This window comes from Moschus berezovskii, chromosome 12, assembly GCF_049115385.1.
Source record: "Moschus berezovskii isolate FMDL1 chromosome 12, NW_MosBer_1.0, whole genome shotgun sequence".
NCBI lineage: Eukaryota > Metazoa > Chordata > Mammalia > Artiodactyla > Moschidae > Moschus > Moschus berezovskii.
Window position 1 is genome coordinate 9,261,589 of NC_142471.1, and position 15,218 is coordinate 9,276,806.

Sequence of the window (15,218 nt, forward strand, 5' to 3'; positions counted from 1 at the left end):
GCAGCATGGAGCAGTGGTTAAAATTGAACCATACACTCACAGCCTGGGTTAATATACCCGCTCTAGGGTCTTTGGGCTGTGTGAGCTGCACTGAATTCTCGTCTCTCGGAGTTCGGTATCTCCTCTATAAAATGAAAACAGGCTGAGAATTTCATCAGATGACCTACTGATCGCAGCGCTAGCCTCTCTGCAAATAAATGCTGGCTACCACTGTCCTGGCGGAGAAGGCGATGGCACCCCACTCCAGTACTCTTGCCTGGAAAATCCCATGGACGGAGGAGGCTGGTGGGCTGCAGTCCATGGGGTCGCGAAGAGTCGGACACGACTGCGCGACTTCCCTTTCACTTCTCACTTTCATACATTGGAGAAGAAAATGGCAACCCACTCCAGTGGTTCTTGCCTGGAGAATCCCAGGGACGGGGGAGCCTGGTGGGCTGCCGTCTATGGGGTCACACGGAGTCGGACACGACTGAAGCGATTTAGCAGCAGCAGCAGCAAACACTATCCTGAAGCACGGGGCCAGCCACTGTATTTCTGGAGTACACGCAGTGTGTTTTGTTGTTTTGTTTTTCACTAACCCTGGTGAAATACAATTTACAAACTACATCGCAGACTTCAGTTTAGCAATTCGATGAGTTTTAACAAAGGAATAAGTGGGTATCACTATCTGTCCATTTAAGACATAGAAAGTTTTCGTCGCCCCCAAAAGTTCCGTCTGGTCCCTTTGCTGTGTTGCCCACCCCACTCCTAGTCCCAGGTAACCACTAGGCAACTTAGTATCACGGTAGATTGGTGCTGCTGAAGAGTGTCCCACATGAGTATACCACAGCCTGTTCCCAAAGCAAGGGTATGTGCCCAAATGGAGTGAACTGGCCCCTCCAAGAAGCTGCACAGGATGCGAGAGTGAGATCGGATATCCTATCTATTTTTTGGATGCATTCGTTTCTCTTAGGACGCGGAGCTCTTTTTGATGTCAGGGTGTCAGTCTTTTTTCTTGAATTGTTGGAAACAGAGTTATAGTTTGAGGGGCTCCCTTCTCTACTCCATGCAGATCTCTCTTTTTTGTGAACACAACCTTTCGTTTTCGTTTTGTCTTAACAGCATCTACGACAACAAAAAAAACTTCTCAGTTACTTCCAGAGATAGCTAATGATCTTTTGCAGGGGGTGTTGATCGCCTTGCAGAGAATGATGTGGTTATTTTAAGTTCCAGGGTTATCTCTTTCATCCTTAAAAACAGATCTCTCAAAGGAATTTTTGTTGTTGTTCTTTACAAAAATGATCAGCTTTGGGAGAAATGAAAACGGTGAGAAATGAAAATTAGGGCTATTTTTATACGCAAGACATATTTGTTTTTTCGCTTAAAAAAATCCTCATATTTTTACAAGCCTCATCAAAGTGCAAATAAACAGAAAGATGCCACAAGTGTTTGGTTCAATCATGTTTATATTAGTTATAATGGTATATGGTCCTGTACTGAATTTTACTTTAGAAGTAAATGAGAAAAAAAAATTTTAAGTAAACTAGAAAAGTAAAAAGAGAAACTCAGAGACTCATAAATTTAATATCTGTTTTTAAAAACATGCTGTGACCTTGAATTGTGTATTTTTCTCCATTTTGAATGATTTGTTTGAATATATTCCTGATATGTTTTCTGATTACTACCTCCTCAGTTTTTGTGATTATAAACTCATCTCCTGGTTTGATTATTCGGCTGAGGACCAGAGCAAACTTCTTTTCTATTGTTCAGTTCAGTTCAGGTCAGTCGCTCAGTCGTGTCCGACTCTTTGAGACCCCATGAATCACAGCACGCCAGGCCTCCCTGTCCATCACCAGCTCCCGGAGTTCACTCAAACTCATGTCCATCGAGTTGGTGATGCCATCCAGCCATCTCATTCTCTGTCGTCCCCGTCTCCTCCCGCCCCCAATCCCTCCCAGCATCAGAGTCTTTTCCAGTGAGTCAACTCGTCGCATGAGGTGGCCAAAGTATTGGAGCTTCAACTTTAGCATCAGTCCTTCCAATGAACACCCAGGATTGATCTCCTCTAGAATGGACTAGTTGGATCTCCTTGCAGTCCAAGGGACTCTCAAGAGTCTTCTCCAGCACCACAGTTCAAAACCATCAATTCTTCGGCACTCAGCTTTCTTCACAGTCCAACTCTCACATCCATACATGACCACTGGAAAAACCATAGCCTTGACTAGACGGACCTTGGTTGGCAAAATAATGTCTCTGCTTTTTAATATACTATCTGCTGCTGGTTGGGCATAACTTTCCTTCCAAGGAGTAAGCGTCTTTTAATTTCATGGCTGCAATCAGCATCCACAGTGATTTTGGAGCCCCAAAAAATAAAGTCTGACACTGTTTCCACTGTTTCCCCATCTATTTCCCATGAAGTGATGGGACCAGATGCCATGATCTTTGTTTTCTGAATGCTGAGCTTCAAACCAACCTTTTCACTCTCCTCTTTCACTTTCATCAAGAGGCTTTTGAGTTCCTCTTCACTTTCTGCCATAAGGGTAGTGTCATCTGCATATCTGAGGTTATTGATATTTCTCCTGGCAATTTTGATTCCAGCTTGTGCTTCTTCCAGCCCAGGGTTCCTCGTGATGTACTCTGCATAGAAGTTAAATAAGCAGGGTGAAAATATACAACCTTGACGTACTCCTTTTCCTATTTGGAACCAGTCTGTTGTTCCATGTCCAGTTCTAACTGTTGCTTCCTGACCTGCATACAGGTTTCTCAAGAGGCAGGTCAGGTGGTCTGGGATTCCCATCTCTTTTGGAATTTTTCACAGTTTATTGTGATCCACACAAAGGCTTTGGCATAGTCAATGAAGCAGAAATAGATGTTTTTCTGGAACTCTCTTGCTTTCTTGCTTTTTCCATGATCCAGCGGATGTTGGCAATTTGATCTCTGGTGCCTCTGTCTTTTCTATAACCTGCTTGAACTGGAAGTTCACGGTTCACATATTGCTGAAGCCTGGCTTGGAGAATTTTGAGCATGACTTTACTAGCATGTGAGATGAGTGCAATTGTGCTGTAGTTTGAACATTCTTTGGAATTGCCTTTCTTTGGGATTGGAATGAAGACTGACCTTTTCCAGTCCTGTGGCCACTCCTGAGTTTTCCAAATTTGCTGACATATTGAGTGCAGCACTTTCACAGCATCATCTTTCAGGATTTGAAATAGCTCAACTGGAATTCCATCACCTCCACTAGCTTTGTTCGTAGTGATGCTTTCTAAGGCCCACTTGACTTCACATTCCAAGATGTCTGGCTCTAGGTGAGTGATCAAGCCATCGTGATTATCTTGGTCATGAAGATCTTTTTTGTACAGTTCTTCTGTGTATTCTTGCCACCTCTTCTTAATATCTTCTGCTTCTGTTAGGTCCATACCATTTCTGTCCTTTATTGAGCCCATCTTTGCATGAAATGTTCCCTTGGTATCTCTAATTTTCTTGAAGAGATCTCTTGTTTTTCCTTTTTTGTTGTTTTCCTCTATTTTTTTGCATTGATTGCTGAGGAAGACTTTCTTATCTCTCCTTGCTATTTGGAACTCGGTTGTTACTTGAATTTAAAATATTGGTCATAGATCATCTGTTGCTCTGCAATTCCTCTTAATAACTCTTTTACTGCATTTTGCCATTTTACACTCATTAAATCCAAGATTTTAGCCATAGTGATATGTATTTCTTGATGCAAGGGTAAGCATTGTTTTCAGACATGGTATATTAACCATTCATTCGTTCATTTGATGGAATATGTCACATGGCAGAGTGATAGATTCTGCTTCTTATTTCAATCACTGTTCATGGCAAGGACTCTAACCCCCAAAAAGCAAGTTTGTAAGAGTGACTTGAATAAATGAGCTTTTTTTAAAAGGACTTTTAAAAGCCCTCCCTTATCTCATTCTTCTTTACTCCAGAGTGCAGACACTTTCGTTCCATATGTACTTTATACCAAGCTAGGCATACAGTGTGGACAAGACAGGTTAAGTCCTCTGTTCTTGTGGAATTTACATCCCACCAGGAAGTGACAGATAAAAGGCAAATAGATAAATCAGAAAAACATCAGGTAATGTAATAAAAGCTCTGCTGGCAATAATAAAAAGCCATAGGATAGGGGAAAAACAGGGAGGGCATCATTAATTTGAGTGGTTGGAGAAGGACCCTCTGAGGAGGGAACATTTAAGACAAGACCTGAATGACTAGTCTTGATAAATTGGAAATACCCTGCTGCTGCTGCTGCTAAGTCACTTCAGTCGTGTCCGACTCTGTGTGACCCCATAGACGGAAGCCCACCAGGCTCCCCCATCCCTGGGATTCTCCAGGCAAGAACACTAGAGTGGGTTGCCATTTCCTTCTCCAATGTGTGAAAGTGGAAAGTGAAAAGTGAAAGTGAAGTCGCTCAGTCGTGTCCGACCCTTAGCGACCCCACAGACTGCAGCCTACCAGGCTCCTCCATCCATGGGATTTTCTAGGCAAAAGTACTGGAGTGGCTTGCCATTGCCTCCTAGACAGGATCAATCTTGATGTTCACTCCAATCACAGCAAGGGTCTTTCCTGCCTGTCAAGTATACCAAGCTTGTATTTTCTTCACAGAGTTACAACTACCTGGAATGATCTGATTTGTTTGCTTACCTATTTATTTCTTATATCCACTCATAGAATAATGTCTTCACACTGGCATGGAGCCCGTGTCCCTAAGATTTTGGTACCAAGGCAAAGGTGCAGATAGAGACGCAGCTGTCAGTCTAAATACTTAAGAGATAGGAATCAACCTAACATACTGTAACCTCGGATATGTTATAAACTTTAACTTTGATGGAAAAAAAATAACTATAATGACAAAACAAAAATATTTTCATGTGACTGAAAGACAGCAAAATACAAAAGATGACAGCATTTAATTATTATCATACCTGTTTGGATATAATATGGGCTTCCCTGGTGGCCCAGTGGTAAAAATCTGCCTGCAATACAGGAAAGGCAGGATCAATCTCTGGGCTGGGAAGATCCCCTGGAGGAGGAAAATGGCTACCCACTCCAGTATTCTTGCCTGGGAAATCCCATGGACCGAGGAGCCTGGTGGGCTACAGTCCATGGGGTTGCAAAGAACTGGACACAACTGACTAAGCATGTACACAAGCACACACTGGATACAATATTGATTGACTGAGAGTTAATAGATTTCCTATATATTTAGCCCATAGAATTTTGCCTTCATGTCGGCATAATTACCAATTATGTTGTTTAATTCAGACTTTCACAAATTGTGTCCTATTGACAAAAATGATTGAAAAGATTAAAAAATAGAATTTAATTACATTCAAAGTGTACAAAATTTGAATGTATTTTCATAAAATGTAAATTATGTAAAAAATCCGTACATTTTTCACTTGTTCTCAATGTTTTCAAAAGAATTATCCTCAACAAGGCAAAAGCACAGGTTATAATGTCAACATTTTAAATAAAATTAAATAAAGCTAATTTTTATTTATGACCAACCTAGATAGCATATTAAAAAGCAGAGACATTACTTTGCCAACCAAGGTCCGTCTAGTAAAGGCTATGTTTTTTCCCGTGGTCATGTATGGATGTGAGAGTTGGACTGTGAAGAAAGCTGATCGCTGAAGAATTGATGCTTTTGAACTGTGGTGTTGAAGAAGACTCTTGAGAGTCCCTTGGACTGCAAGGAGATCCAACCAGTCCATCTAAAAGGAAATCAGTCCTGAATATTCATTGGAAGGACTGATGCTGAAGATGAAACTCCAATAGATTGGCCACCTGATGAGAAGAACTGACTCAGTGGAAAAGACCCTGATGCTGGGAAAGACTGAAGGCAGGAGAAGGGGATGACAGAGGAGGAGATGGTTGGATTGCATCACTGAGTTTGAATAAGTTTGAGTTTGAGTAAGCTCTGGGAGTTGGTGATGGACAGGGAAGCCTGGCGTGCTGCAGTTCATGGGGTTACAAAGAGTTGGACATGAGTGAGTGACTGAAATGAACTGAACTGATGTGGATACCTTAGGCTGGTCCAAGGATGCTGTTGAAGACAGGACTTTCTCAAGGCTGTGGTTGAATCACTGCTCCAAAGTAAAGTGCCTGGCATATCAGTTCAGTTCAGTTCAGTCGCTCAGTTGTGTCCGACTCTTTGTGACCCCATGAACCACAGCACGCCAGGCCTCCCTGTCCATCACCAATTCCTGGAGTCCTCCCAAACCCATGTCCATCGAGTCTATGATGCCATCCAACCATTCATCCTCTGTCGTCCCCTTCTCCTCCTGACCTCAATCTTTCCCAGCATCAGGGTCTTCTCAAATGAGTCAGCTCTTCGCATCCGGTGACCAAAGTATTGGAGTTTCAGCTTCAATATCAGTCCTACCAATGAACACCCAGGACTGTTCTCCTTTAGAATGGACTGGTTGGATCTCCTTGCTGTCCAAGGGACTCTCAAGAGTCTTCTCCAACACCACAGTTCAAAAGCATCAATTCTTCAGCGCTCAGTTTTCTTTATAGTCCAACTCTCACATCCATACATGATCACTGGAAAAACCATAGCTTTGACTTGACTAGACAGACCTTTGTTGACAAAGTAATGTCTCTGCTTTTTAATATGCTGTCTAGGTTGGTCATAACTTTCCTTCCAAGGAGTAAGCGTCTTTTAATTTCGTGGCTGCAATTAGCATCTGCAGTGATTTTGGAGCCTCCAAAAATAAAGTCAGCCACTGTTTTCCCATCTATTTGCCATGAACTGATGGGATTGGATGCCATGATCTTCGTTTTCTGAATGTTGAGCTTCAAGCCAACCTTTTCACTCTCCTCTTTCACTTTCATCAAGAGGCTTTTGAGTTCCTCTTCATTTTCTGCCATAAGGGTGGTGTCATCTGCATATCTGAGGTTATTGATATTTCTCCCGGCAATCTAGATTCCAGCTTGTGCTTCATCCAGCCCAGCGTTTCGCATGATGTACTCTGCATATAAGTTAAATAAGCAGAGTGACAATATACAGCCTTGATGTACTCCTTTTCCTATTTGGAACCAGTCTGTTGTTCCATGTCCAGTTCTAACTGTTGCTTCCTGACCTGCATACAGGTTTCTCAAGAGGCAGGTCAGGGGGTCTGGTATTCCCATCTCTTTCAGAATTTTCCACTGTTTATGGTGATCCACACAGTCAAAGGCTTTGGCATAGTCAATATGGTTGACAGTAAATATTTATTAACTGGACAAATGAATGAATGAATGTAAATGCGTGTGAGCTCTAGCTCTGTCTCCTTCCTGTTCTAGAAGTGTGTATCAGAATGCAAGTAAGAGTAGCATTGTTACAGGAATAACTTAGAATAAGATTATTCTCACTGCATTACAACTGATGGCATACTGTCTCCTTGAAAATGTGTCTATTGGTGAGAAACAAAGTAAGATGTACATAATTAACACTGTAAATGCAGCATGTGAAATCTCTGTGTTAGCCATGTGCCAAAAAGTAGATGACTGGTTCAGTGAGAACTGAGAAGTTAAGAATTTGTTTCTTCATGGTGTGTCCTGCACAAAGTCATATACTTTATTATGAAGCTGATCACTTATGATCTTGCCACCCAAAATTACAATTATTTCTTTCTGGTTATTTTAAAAGGCACTGGTAGGAAGTTGAAAAAAAAAAATTGGAAATCAAACTACAGCAAATACCTGCTATATCCGTAAAACCAGCAGATGGCACCAGAGCATTTTTCTGACCCCCAGAGTCATTCAGCTGTATCTCCAGGTACCTGAAAGGAGCTACGGTATCCAAACTTAAGGTTTGAATGTGATGTACAATGATAAAAATTGGTTCATTAAATCTTCCACATAAATTAAGAATTTTTATAAAAATAGTGTTTTTAAATATTATTTGCAAAGTGTTGGGACTTTTATGGGTTTAAGTTTCAAATTTTTTAAAATTTTAATTGGAGGCTAATTACAATCTTGTATTGGTTTTGCCATACATTGACATGAATCCGCCCCGGGTGTACATGTGTTCCCCATCTTGAACCCCCCTCCCACGTCCCTACCCATCCCATCCCTCTGGGTCATCCCAGTGCACCAGCCCCGAGCATCCTTATCATGCATCGAACCTGGACTGGCGATTCGTTTCACATATGATAATATACATGTTTCAATGCCATTCTCCCAAATCATCCCACGTCCGCCCTCTCCCACAGAGTCCCAAAGACTGTTCTATACATGTGTCTCTTTTGCTGTCTCGTATACAGGGTTATTGTTATCATCTTTCTAAATTCCATATATATGCGTTAGTATAGTGTATTGGTGTTTTTCTTTCTGGCTTACTTCACTCTGTATAATAGGCTCCAGTTTCATCCACCTCATTAGAACTGATTCAAATATATTCTTTTTAATTGCTGAATAATACTCCATTGTACCACAGCTTTCTTATCCATTCATCTGCCAATGGACATCTAGGTTGTTTCCATGCCCTGGCTATTATAAACAGTGCTGTGATGAACACTGGGGTCCACGTGTCTCTCAATTCTGGTTTCCTCCGTGTGTACGCCCAGGAGTGGGATTGCTGGGTTGTATGGCAGTTCTATTTCCAGTTTTTTAAGGAATCCCCACACTGTTCTCCATAGTGGCTGTACTAGTTTGCATTCCCACCAACAGTGTAAGAGGGTTCCCTTTTCTCCACACCCTCTCCAGCAGTTATTGCTTGTAGACTTTTGGATAGCAGCCATTCTGACTGGCTTGAAATGGTGCCTCATTGTGGTTTTGATTTGCATTTCTCTGATTAAGAGGGATGTTGAGCATTTTTTCATGTGTTTGTTAGCCATCTGTATGTCTTATTTGGAGAAATGTCTTGATTGGGTCGTTTATTTTTCTAGACTTGAGCTGCTGGAGTTGCTTGTGTATTTTTGAGATTAATTCTTTGTCAGTTGTTTCATTTGCTATTATTTTCTCCCATTCTGAAGGCTGTCTTTTCACCTTGCTTATAGTTTCCTTTGCTGTGCAGAAGCTTTTAATTTTAATTAGGTCCCATTTGTTTATTTTTGCTTTTATTTCCAATATTCTGGGAGGTGGGTCATGGAGAATCCTGCTGTGATTTATGTCGGAGAGCGTTTTGCCTATGTTCTCCTCTAGGAGTTTTATAGTTTCTGGTCTTCCATTTAGATCTTTAATCCATTTTGAGTTTATTTTTGTATGTGGTGTTAGAAAGTGTTCTAGTTTCATTCTTTTACAAGAATGACCAGTTTTCCCAGCACCACTTGTTAAAGAGATTGTCTTTTCTCCATTGATTATTCTTGCCTCCTTTGTCAAAGATAAGGTGTCCATAGGTGCATGGATTTATCTCTGGGCTTTCTATTTTGTGCCAGTGATCTATATTTCTGTCTTTATGCCAGTACCATACTGCCTTGATGACTGTGGCTTTGTAGTAGAGCCTGAAGTCCGGCATGTTGATTCCTCCAGTTCCATTCTTCTTTCTCAAGTTTGCTTTGGGACTTTTAAATATTTATATTTTCTTAGCTAATGAGAAGCATTCACAATCATCTGTTTAATAAGTACCCTAAATGATAGGTGTGGGTAGCGTGAGTCCCCACACTCCCACCCCATCCTAAGTTTAATTCCATTGAATATTTGCCAGTGGAAAGATTATTTGTTTATTAGAGTAATGGTGAAGTAGAGAATCAGGAAAGCCAGAAAAGTGAAATATATAGTTATCAGAAAACTTTGGGTGGGAGTGGGGGTGGGGGGATGGACTTGGCTCTATGTGAGTTGAATTTGAAGAAGAACTTGGGGCAGAGAGAGCAGTTTGGGTGATAAATTAAAGAGAAGACCAGTTCTCTGTATGCCATGATATTAGACAGATTAGAGGCAAACAGAAAAAAATACAATTTATTTGATTTATATTACATTTGAATTCTTCCTTTGGTATTTTTAAAAGACATCTACGAAGATTCAATTTATTTTCAGTTCTATTTGGGATCCAGACTAATATTCTTGTCGTGTAACTATGCTGTAGATAGCTTCACGACCCAGTAAGTCAGGCTAGTTTTATGGAGTTATTTAAGTGTAAATAAAGTGACAAAAAAACATATTTCCTAGTGATATGATTATATACTAGAAAAGTCAAGGATTCAGTTCTGAAAACAATTGGATATAGTATAGAATATAGGACATTAAATCAGTGCAAGTATATATACACATGCAAACATACAGGCGATGTCTAGAACATTTTACCTGTAATTTTAAGAAAACAAACTGAAAAAATAAAGACCAATTTCCAATAGCAAACCACACACATAAAACTACCTAAGAGAAAAATGTATAAGGTCTTTGAGAAGAAACTATAAACACCATTAGAAAATTAAAATGAAAGTTTTGAATGAATGGAGAAGATTGATAGCTATATTATGTTCCTGGATAGGAAGCCAAATATTATGTAAAATGTCTGTGTGCCATCTCCATGTTAATATGCATATTTAATTCAGTCTGAAAAAAATCCCTGAATGGTTTTTTTAATTTGACAAAATGTTTCTTAAATTGATATAAAAGAATACATCTTAAAAATTCTCAGAGGAACACTTAATGGAAAAGTATAATAGTGAAGATTAGCATTATCATATATTAAAAATATATGACAAAGCAGCTGCCAGTAAAAGAGTATAGCTCTGGGGCAAAATTAGACAAATAGGTCCTCAGTACCCAAATAGCTGGGTTTCCCAGGTGGCTCAGTGGTAAAGAACCTGCGATACAAGAGATGCAGGAGACGCTGGTTTGATCCCTGGGTTGGGAAGATCCCTTGGAGGAGGGTATGGCAACCCACTCCAGTATTCTTGCCTGGGCAATCCCATGGACAGAGGAGCCTGGCTATAGTCCATGGGGTCACAAAACAGTTGCACAGGACTTAGTGACTAAGCCACCGCCACCACCACCACCCAAAGAGCCAGATAATCAAGAAATAAACCCCAATTTTCGTAAGCATTTAAAATAGTACAATGTAAGTATCAAAAACAATCAGGGAAGAAAATTTTCACTAATTGGTGTTGGGGTAAATACTTTGAATGGATTAAAAAAAATCAAAATGGATAATCACTTCAATCCATATATAAGAAGGGACTCCAGATACCTAAAGAAACTATAGTTCTGAACAGCATGGAATAACAGGTACCGTTTTTACACTCCCACTGGAAACAACCAAAACATGGACAAATATAGGAAACAATGCTTTTCAAGACGCTGTACATCAGGCAACTAAGTTGTCAATGATCCTAGAAAGAAATGAAAGAAGCAAGGTGAGCCCCATGGTTCCCCCAGTTTACCACCTTGGGTCAGTCTCCTGGCTGCATCCCAAGAAGGGGAAACCCAGGCAGAGCAGGATGGACTCTCTGAGCTGAAGAAATGGACCTAAGAGTCCAGGGAGGACAAGGCGGCTGAAACTTGTAGAGCGGAGTATGAAGAAAGGAGGCTTCGGAGACCTGCAGAAGGCCCCCTCGAGAAATGGTCGGCACTTTCCTCAAGCTGAGGAAAGAGCAGTCTGAAAGAATCAGAGGGGACAATACCTGCATTCACGCATGACCAGGAGTGAAACTCTATCCAGCTGTCATCTCAGTCATTTCACCAGTGGAAAGAAACTACAGTGTGTGAGGTGAAAAATGCACTACATGGGAATAACGACAAAGTAAATACCACAGAGGGCCTCCCAGGTGGCACAGCAGTAAAGGATTCATCTGCCGATGCAGGAGAAGCAGGAGACGCGGGTTTGATCCCTGGGTCGGGAAGAATCCCTGGAGGAGGAAATGGCAACCCACTCCATTGCTCTTGCTTGGGAATTCCCATGGACAGAGGAGCCTGGCGCGCTACAGTCCATGGGGTCGCTAAGAATCGGACATGAGCGAGCAACCGAGCACACACAGCGGTATCACAGAAGAAAAGAACTTGAAAGCATAGCAGTAGAAAGTAATCAGAATGAAACATCCAGAGAAAAGAGGGTTTTTGTTTGTTTGTTTGTTTAATAAACAAAACATCAGTAAACTATGGAACAATTTCAAGTGGACTAATGTGTTTATAATTTGAGTCCCTAAAGAAATGCGGCAGGCAGAAAAAAATATTTGAAGAGGCGATCACTTGACATTTTCCAAACTTATGAAGAACGATGCTCCATAGATCCAGGAAGCTCAATAAGCACCCACACAAGGAACAAGATGAAAACAACACCGAGTCTCATCCTAATCAAATGCTGAAAATCTATGTTAAAACAAATAGTAGAAAACCCAGAAAATAACGGAGCTGCATGTTTATCGACATGGAGAATGATGTGAGAGAAGACTTTCTAGACGTTTCAGAAAACAATTATTGAGGAAAAGTTCAGCAGATATAACTACATATAAATGGCAAATTTAAGTACCTTCTGCTTTTTAAAATAATGGGTAAACAAACTAAACGACCTTTAAAAGACAAGCAACAGAGTGAAAAAACAACAAATACAGAAAATAAAAGGATAAAATATGTATATATGAATGCTTTTCGGAGAAGGCAATGGCAAGCCACTCCAGTACTCTTGCCTAGAAAATCCCATGGTTGGAGGAGCCTGGTGGGCTTCCGTCTATGGGGTCACACAGAGTCGGACATGACTAAAGTGACTTGGCAGCAGCAGCAGCATGAATGCTTTTAACACATAGCTCATAAGAATAATGATAAAAACACTGAGTTCAGTAGATAAACAGCCAAAAAGTATAAACAAATGATTCACATGTACAAAGTCCAATTATTAAATTTACAGGAAAATGTTCAACTCTGTAGGAATGTAGATTAGATTAATGTACCATATACCTACTAAATATGTACCATATGTACCATATGCCTACTGAATTAATGTACCATATATCTACTAAATTTTCTACAAAGTAATGTTTATTCCTGGAAAAAGCAGATTTTAATTTATATTTTGATGCATTACGAGTGATACTACAAATCAGTATCACCCTTTCAGATGCAATTTGGAAATATGCAGCGGGAATTCAAAATATGTCTATATCCATTAACTTCCTAATTTCATTTCTGTTAAGTCTGTAGCCGTCCAACATGCCACAGTTGTAAACAGACTGTTGTCACTTTATTATGTGGAATGGTGGATTCTAAAAAGTAAAGTTACATATAATTAAATGTACAGTTAATATACAAGTATAGATTTTAAATATAAACATACAGTTTAACAGTTTAAAACAAAAATGATCAAAGATTAATTGAAAAATGAAAAAAATATCAAAGGTGTTTTCCTGAATTATCTATGCATGCCATTTTTATAATGTCATTTCTCATTTGAAGTCAGCTTCTAATATTTGAACTTTAATATAGTTAAATTTTCTTCATAAATAGCTCCACATAATTGATTAAAGAAAATCTGTTAACAAGTACTTAAATAAAAAAGGACATTTTGGGATAGGCTTTTTAGTCCCAGTTTGACTGAGAAAAATTGGCCTACATCACTGTATAAGGCATAGAATGTGATGGTTTCACTTACATATACTGTGAAATGATAAAAGGAAGAGAAAAAAGATTTCTCCTTGTGATGAGAACTCTTAGGATTTACTCTCTAATAATTTTCCTATCTGTCACACAGCAGTGGTCATTATAGTCACCATGTTATACTGTACATCCTTCATATTTATAACTGGACACTGGTACCTTTTGAATTATGTTATTTTTTCAAGGGCTTTTCTTTAGCCTTGGAACAAGAAAGCATACTTTGAAGAAGATATTCAGTTCTGGGAATCAGATTTCTATAACAGAAAGAATAATGAAATGAATTCACTATTTGCTATACACATAAAGAGAAAAAATTTTTCAATCTGTATCTCAGAGGACCTCTCTGTAAAAATCATCCGTTCCGTTCCGTTCCGTTCAGTCGCTCAGTCGTGTCTGACTCTTTACGACCCCGTGGACTGTAGCCTACCAGGCTTCTCCATCCATCGGATTCTCCAGGCAAGAATACTGGAGTAGGTTACCATTTCCTTCTCCAGGGGATCTTACCTGGGTCCCTGGGTAAAAATCATACCTATACAAATTTTAAGCTACAAGTATACTTACAGACGTTAAAGAATTCAAAGCCTTAGATTAAAGGGCAATGTATTCATATACAGACAGTTATTATTTTGGACTATCAGATAGGTAAATGGGGAATCCATTACATTAAAGTTTCAAAATTGGTCACATCAAAGTGATTGGTCACATCAAACGTTCTCTGAAATTTTTAAAGGTTGAAAGGATGGTCATATACCTTTAAAAGTTAATTGGATTAACAATAGCAAAGGGAGTTCTATTTTATTTCACAATTGTTAGTCTTGTGTTTTCATTGAATGTTCTGTCAAGCATTTCAAAAGATCACAGAATCTTTAGGGAACCATGGCTGTTGTACAAGAAGTACACCAAAGAAGACTATCAAAATAAGAATGAAATCTTATATATCCTTCTCCCAATAATAAGGAGCTAGGGATCGCTGTTCAAGAGATATGATTCATTCAGAGTTTGCATGATTTGTAACTGTAGTTTATACACGATGCTTTCTTAGGACTCATACCATGATCACCAATAAAATGTGTCTCCAAGTACACTCCAGGTTTCAGTTCAAGTTAATTCAGTGAATGTCAACTACATCTCTGCAGTGTGCTTGACACTTAGATAAATGAGGGAAAGATGACCAATATACAAGGCCCATGTTTTCCCAGAAAGAGGTGTCAGCAGAGTCTGGTACAGAGGCAGCCATTGAAAATAGCCTCTGCCATCTGTGTAGCAGACATGAGACCGGAGACTGAGGGCACAAAAGGGGTCAGCTTCCCCCCGGGAGTTCATCTTCCCAGGGAAGGTGACGTGTGAGCTGCATCTTGGAACGTTGAGAAGAAACAAGCAAGGGGTGACGTGCCTGGGGATGAGTTACTCTGAGCAGCGGATCTACCTGTGAAAAGTCACCGAGGCACGGAGCGGAGAGTGTGGGGAGCTGCCAGGCTGATAGGGGCACGGAGTACACTCAAACGAAAAAGCCAGGAAAGGAAGTGGGAGTGGGAGACGGAGCCTGGATCTGGAAGATGCTCTGAGCCAAATCTCCCTAAGGCAGGAAAGTTGTAAATCGGGTCAAAGGAGCAAAGGCTGCTGGCAGAGACCGGTAGGAGGTGATGATTATGATAGTTCATCCTTTGAGTTACATTAGCATTTTAATACAGTTCGTCACAAAT